The 7,453-nt window shown below is 31.6% G+C and overlaps 1 long non-coding RNA gene across 4 annotated transcripts; it reads right to left on the bottom strand.

Annotated features, from left to right (window-relative positions):
* Nucleotides 1-422: 422 nt before the first annotated feature.
* LOC118029071 (uncharacterized) lies at nt 423-3,886 on the bottom strand. Of its 4 annotated transcripts, XR_012168613.1 has the most exons (6): nt 3,684-3,782; nt 3,449-3,507; nt 2,921-3,080; nt 2,604-2,806; nt 1,516-1,625; nt 423-1,307 (listed from the first exon to the last, which is right to left on the bottom strand). It is a non-coding gene; the product is annotated as an uncharacterized lncRNA (long non-coding RNA). The 4 variants fall into 4 exon arrangements; XR_004684132.2 differs by lacking the exon at nt 423-1,307 and having other exon boundaries at nt 1,391-1,625; nt 1,731-2,806; nt 3,684-3,886; XR_012168612.1 differs by lacking the exon at nt 423-1,307 and having other exon boundaries at nt 1,391-1,625.
* Nucleotides 3,887-7,453: the final 3,567 nt, after the last annotated feature.

The following is a 7,453-nucleotide window of genomic DNA, read 5'->3' as shown; positions in this document are numbered from 1 at the left end:
AATCGGCAAATAAGCGTGGAGTGTTTGTTTTTAAATCCCGAACGATCGAAAGGGTAAATAACAAGCAGTGAAATGGAAGCAAACAGCAAATCACTCGGAAACCTACCGATTAAATCAGGAGTTGATGAGTGATTAATTACGGGTGAAAACGATCGGCAATCGGATAATAACAGGCATTTTAATCTGTGGGCGATTATTTTGAGATTTTAATCTGCGATTAATATGCATTTGCTTGTCAACTAATCGGGGACGATCCGGTAAATGCTAAATCGGCAACATAATCGGGACGCGTACTATTAATTGGAAGTATTAGCCCATTACTCGGCAACCTTTCCAGAAAGGAAGTGGAGATTAAACGGTAATTAATTATAAAAATAAAAAAACAATTGTGTGATATTTATAAAAATATATATATTTCCCATTACTCGGCAACCTTTCACAGATATTTATTGTACTTTTTTTCTTATTCAAATGAAAATAAATCCTAAAATGCACCATTTGATACCTTTTTTCTATTTACTTTATTTCATATCTGTAGAAAAGAAAATGAAAAATGAATTTTTCTATTATTAAATCCAATATAATATGAAATAAATAATAGAGAATTTGAAATAATAAAAAGAAGACTTGTGAGAAGATTACAATGGAAAAGAAATTGAAAATCCTGACACTTAAAATGAGCTTTTCTTATTGATTTTCTTTCTCGTCCGTCGCCACTCGTTTAATAAGAACTGAATGTCTCGAGAATGAGCTCTGTGATTTTAGGCAATGATTGTTGAATTTTTCTTAGTGGGATGTATCCTTACACTTCAGCGTTGCATGCCATTGCCAGATCATCATATCTCTGAATCTCTACTGTTTAGTCTGTAATTTGGTTGTTGATTTTAGGACTTCCATGAAATCAGATTGCGATCAAGATAAATGGCGTAGCCACCGGTAGACACACATTCATCAAAACTAGCAGCCCAACTGGCATCAGTGAATGCATGCAGCTAAAGGCCTGAAACAGTTTGGATACTGAAGATACCTCAGAATACGTTTAACAGCAGACCATCGATCTTTACTTGGTGAATGGACAGGCTTTGTTCACAGAGTTGCAAATGTCAAGCCTTGTAAGAGTCGAATCCTGAAGGCCTCCGAACACCAAGACGATATCGAGTAGCATCCAAACATGGCTTGGAGCCTGCTACCGAGAATTAAAAGTAGTGGAAAGAGTTGCAATGGGACGACAAAAAGACATGCCAGACTTTTGCAACAAGTCTTGAATTTACTTGCGCTTGGAAAGCAACAGTCCAGTCGTCAATGTCCTGGTAGAAGGAAAATATGATGTATGGAGCAGTATTCTAATGGTAAAACTTTGCCAACATACAACCATGCAACAGAGCAAATCTTGCCAGACAAAATTACATGACAATATAAGCTAGGAATCGCACATATATGTTCCTTAGATCCCTTTCCTTTCAGTGATAAACAGGATATCAGTTGATGTAAATTTTCAGTGACAGCAAGATTTACATTACACTCATGGACAATATCTGACGAGCAAGACCTGGATCTTGCTGCAAAAGTTCCCTCAGGTTGTTCTCAACCTCTGACATCTGTTTTTCCAAGTATTCCCTTGAGGCCTGCGCCAAGCACAGCAAATAGATCATTTCCACTAAATTATCATGGAAGAAAAATAAACATATTGTGTTTTAAAGTACAACTAAATTAATCGAAAGGGTGCTTACAAAAATTTTAGAAAACTAGAGCAAAGGATGGTTCGAATATAGACCAAAAGCAGCAGAAAGATTGGCAACTCTTTCATCCATGACTCTAATTGCAATTTATATGAGTACAAAAAATCTAACATGGCCTGATGGATAACTTGTTCAAACTGTGCAACCTTCCACTCTCATGACTAAACTAGGAAATTTTTCGTCGTACCACTTGTAGATTGAGACTCCAGCTTTACATAGCAACTGCCTATCTTAATGATCTTCTTTTGATTTTATTTAAAGCCATGAAGAAAGGTTTTAGCATTCGTGAAGGGAATTAGCTTCTACAGTTTGCCAACAAGTTACATAAATTCAATAGAAAAACACTTTTGAAAAGATGATAATACAAGTTTGACCAAGTACAAAACTCCAGCATAACTGGGAATAACTCATTACAGTAATATTTGCTGATCACCCGCAGACATTCATTGATATTCATCATTATAAATTAAATCCTAAAATGTATAATTCATGGCCTACTTAATGTAATGCAAGAGGAAAAATAGAACAGCTGATGTTGAATATAAGAGAATACAAGGTCGACCAAGCATTAAACTCATGGACTACTAACTGTCATGCAAGAAGGGAAAAAGTAATATAGCAGTACATCTGATATCAAATATAAGATGAGCCAATAAGAAAGTGAAATACATCATGATTTTAACAAACAATAACTCTGAAATAGATTGGGAAGATACAACAGATGAAAAGAAGAAACAAGTCCCAGGCAACATGGAAATAGAGCTGGTTTGGACATGCATTTATAGAGATAAATGGATGGTTTTATCGCAATGTGAGTATGTCTGTGCGTGAGAGAGAGAGAGTAGAGGTGGGAAAGGGATTTGCCTCTGTAGTGAGGATGTTGCGGTCTCCCTATCCTTGAGTTTCTGCTCTTGTTCACTCATTAAAACTGACTTTGGCTCCAAGGCAAACCTGACCACCATGTGACAAAGAAAACATGAGTTCATAACAACCTGCCATCAATTCAGACAGCCCGGAAAACACGATTCAGTCAAAATCATTTGACCTTTGCACCACTCACGTTCTCCCTGGAAAACAACAAAGAGATGAATGTCAAATTAGAAACCCATCCACGGATACAGAGAGGCACATATAATCCAAAATAACCATTGGAGGTTCACTTTATTAATTAAAGATGTAACCTCAGCCATAATGTGCCAATGCATTCCTGTGGGACAGCAAGTGCCTGCGCATGCCTATAGATTTGTATGTATTTGTATCATCAGGAACTTGCCGCAGCTCCTCCAAGGTTAGGAAAGCACGCTTCTTTTCTCCCTCCTTGGTTCGTATCTGGTTCTGGACCTGAAAGCGAGGGATACTACCTTCACAACTCAGTGCTAACTAATCTTTCTGCAGATACAAATAAAAGACACAGAAATTCGCCACGAAACCAGGCAAGAAAATATGAACATCGCTAATGTACTCTAAACACCAACGAAAACAACAAATCAAGAACAAATAGCAAGACCTACAGACCTACAAAATAAATTTAGTTCAGTTCATAGACTTTGTAAGAAAACCATTTCAAATCCAAACAAACAAGTATACAAGTTGTCTTTTTAAAACTGTAAAGTTGCATTTGAAAGAAAACCATTTCAAATTCAACAAAAAAATAACATCTAAATTGCACCAAACCTATTCTATAATAAATCCAATCAAATCCAAGTTACCTGCTTGAATTTGGAAGTGGTCTCAATCATGCGGTCTTGTAGCTCTATAAAAACCTGTTCTTTTTTTCCAAATAACAATCACATCAAATTGTATGCTTAAAAAAGTTGACAACTTCGATCTTCAAATGAGTTTTTTATCAGTCTCTCTTGTCATGTACAGAAGAAACAAGGATGCCAAAAGACTGAAACTTTGACAGGTGGAAAGAGAGGGGGAGTGAGAATAGAAAGGACTTACGGTTCTGTTGGCTTCGTCTGCCATTGGAGAAAAGTGGAGAGCTTCAGACTTTCAGAGAGTGAAGCGAATTAGCAGGGAAGAAGATCCATGCTAGGATTTCTTATGGATCCGATTGGCCCATTAATAGCCCATTTGATTTTGATGCTCTTGGCCCATAAAAGGTTTTTGAAGGCCTTAATAGAAACAGTTATTCTTCTTCTTCTTTTTTTATCATGAATTTTTTTAATCATTTCTAAATAAAGAAAAACTTCAAAATTGTTTTCTATATTTTAAAATAAAGTACCTGATTCCATTAAAAAAAATTATGATATAACATATATTTTTATAGTTATTTTTGTTATAAAAATAAGGTTTAGTGACTATTGATTGATATTTTAATCAAAATAATAATTTTGAATGTTATTTATTGTATGGATTAATTAAATAATGATTTTTGAATATTTACATCATAAAATTTCATTTCTCAAAATATTTATCTTAATATCTTTTAGGATTTTGATTATATATTCCATCTTATGAACTATGGTTAATTATTAAAATCCTCTTATCAAACCCCCCCTCAATTAACGATATTATATTTATAATTTTTATTCAATATAATATATTTAATTTTTACATTGTATAACCAATTATATTTCATTAATTAGACATATCTAATACACAATTGTTTTTTCTTCAAATTGCAAAAATTGTTTCAACAACAATTAAAAACATTTTCTTTCTAGTTGCAATTACAACCATGGTAATATGATTGGTTCAAAAGAAAAAGAAAAGGATACAAAACCTTATATAGTTTATGATACGAAAAAGTTATACTCGTCTGCATAATCTTTTGGAGACTTAGAAGAAAAATAATTTATACATAAAATTTATTAAATTCGCTTTCCTTGTAGACCCCATAATAGAGTTTTTCATGTTAAAAAACAAATTCAAACGGGTAAGAGATGTTTAATGAAAGTTAGATAAGTGAGTTTTTTTATTTTTTTTTTGTGGCCATTTTATCTCGAATACATGTATATATAATGAAAATGATAAGTTTTTTTTTTTTTTCCCAGAAGTTTCAAGATCTTGTTAAACAGATATAAAGCTATTTAGAATTTATACAAATATCATCCAGAGATCAAATGTTTTTTTTTTTACTTTGGATAACTGCTTCAGGGTTGAATTGTCACAGATCATAAATTATCTAAATGTTTAGCCTTTAATGATAATTCACATGAACTGTTAAGTGAAAAATCTCTTAAACTCTTATAAAAGAGAGGAATTGTTATTCTTTTTAGTGCTAACTCTTTTCTTCTTCTTTTTTTGTGAGTTTTCAGGTTTTCTTTAACTTACATGATTTATACATTATTTATCATACAGAAAATAAAAGGTATGAAATTTTATTTATAGAGAAACATGAAAAATCCTTTTCTAAATAAAAAAAAAATCACAATCATATATACATGTGATCATATAAATGATAAAATATTAACTTACCTCCTTAATATTATCACATATATTATTTTAAGATAATTTTATAAATTTATTTGATCAAGTATTTACTTGATTTTTATATGTTTGGAACTGTAATTTCTTATATACATTATATTATAATCCTCAATTTCTATAATTTATTTATAATCAAGTTACACTTGAGTAATCATCTCAGTTTCATTTATGACCAATGATTTTTATATATATGTGACCTATTAGATTATCTAATAAGTTGATCCAACTATAAATTACAATTCTAAATAAAATAGGATTAATTAAATTAATTTATTATCAATTCAATAATTATTTGATTTATATTCGAAGACCAGGTATAATATCTAGCAACATATTATAATCTCCCAGATATCAGAAAAGTCACAAGTGCTTTGATTTAACCTTTTGGTTATCAGTTTCTTAGTGTTATTATCATTATTTCATCAACAATGTTTTAATTTAGAAATTATAGCATGAAGTGTGTCTGTAATATCCTACATCAACGGGTGAGGGAGTGATAATTGGCTTTGTTAAGAGTGCTGGTTGCTAATTTGTCATACGCGTTTTAGGGCGCTAGGCTCAGAGAAAGGCTCATGTTGCCATGAACAAAACCATAAGGGCGATAAGGTCCAAAGCAGACAACATATGGCAGGTTGGGCAGGGCTATTATATTTGGTATCAGAGCCGACCTCACCGGGTGTCTGGTTGTGCCACAAGGTCGTTAGGCTCCTTTAAATGGGGTGGATTGTAATATCCCATATCAACAGGTAAGGGAGTGGTAGTTTGTCTTATTAAAAGTGTCGGTTATTGACTTGTCATACGCGTTTTGGAGCGTCGGGCTTAAAGATGGGCTCGTGTCACCAAGAACGAAACTGTGATGGCAGTAAGGCCCAGAGAGAACAATATATGGCAGGTTGGGCCGAGTTATTAAAGTGTCTATCTTGTTAAATTATATTTGTTTTCAATGCCATAGTTATTGACTCTTATAATAAGATTTAAAATTTGTTTAAAAGTTTCATTCCAGTTTATGTAGGGATTTATAATCAATATTATTTCAGAACAGATAAATTTTTTTTTTCTAATTCACTTACGGTGTTGAGTTCTCTATTGATTACTCAAGTATTTTCACATAATTCATGTTGTACCTAATATCTGTTTGTTTGTTACCTCTAATTAGGACAACGTGTAGCATAATCAAAATATATAATTTTCTATACAAGATAATTTAATTATCTCATGTGTAAGAATCACTTACACAAACGTCACATGCGCATTTCCATAGATACATGTGATATTTCTATATGAAATTCTTATAAGGGTCAGTTTAATGTATATGTTATTTGACAAACATTAACATCTAAGTATCCATTATATTTCAGTTTATGAGAATAATTGTTTCTTTTCATAAAGAAAAGAATATAATATGTATTAGTCCCAACAACTTTAATTAATATCTAGTCTTAATGGAGTATTGACTGGGAACTTTTATGAACAATGCTTTAATGCAATACAAAATTTATAATTATAATAATTTAATATTTTTTTTTCAAAGTATTTTCATTTCAAAAACTGTATTTTTACTTTAGATTATCAAACAGTAAATTCATTAATAAAATATTTAAAGAATAATAAAGACAAATAAGTTTTTGTTAATAAATTAAACATATTTATATAAATAAAATTAAAATCATATATAACTTGTCGCACCCGACATCGCGGCGGCCCTAAAAATTAATTCTTGTATTTTGGAAAAAGAATGGATTTCTGGCATCCTGTTCTTTTAGGAAAAAATGTATTGTTTAAGGAGTCGCCACCTAGTATTATGGTCACTAAGAACCCTAACTGGTCAACAGAGATTCTATGATTCGGGACTGGTTACGTAAAAGGAAAGATATTATCACCCCTTAAACGTCCTGCCTAAGGCAAGATGCATTGCTAGTTTCGTCTTAAATTGCTAAATATTTTATTAGTTTATGCTATGAAATTTTGCTTATAATATTCCTGACTCTGGCAGCGAGTGAATACTTAACTACGAATATTTCCAACTTTAGCGTTGGTAAATATTACGTAGCTATAAAATAAATTATATCAATATTTTATTTTATTCCTGACTCTGGTGTCAGTGAATAAATAAATAATAATAAATTTATTTTTTAAGAATGCAAATATTTTTCTATTTTTCTAGCTAAATAAAATAAAATACAACGAATAAAAATAATATAAATTTAAACCGGTATTTTTATTCCTGACTCTGGCGTTAGTGAATAAACCACTAAATTTACATTATTTTCATTCATGCA

Source organism: Populus alba, chromosome 18 (genome assembly GCF_005239225.2).
Source record: "Populus alba chromosome 18, ASM523922v2, whole genome shotgun sequence".
Classification (NCBI taxonomy): domain Eukaryota; kingdom Viridiplantae; phylum Streptophyta; class Magnoliopsida; order Malpighiales; family Salicaceae; genus Populus; species Populus alba.
Note: the sequence above shows the minus strand (reverse complement) of the source record. Positions and strands in the feature narration are given on the sequence as shown.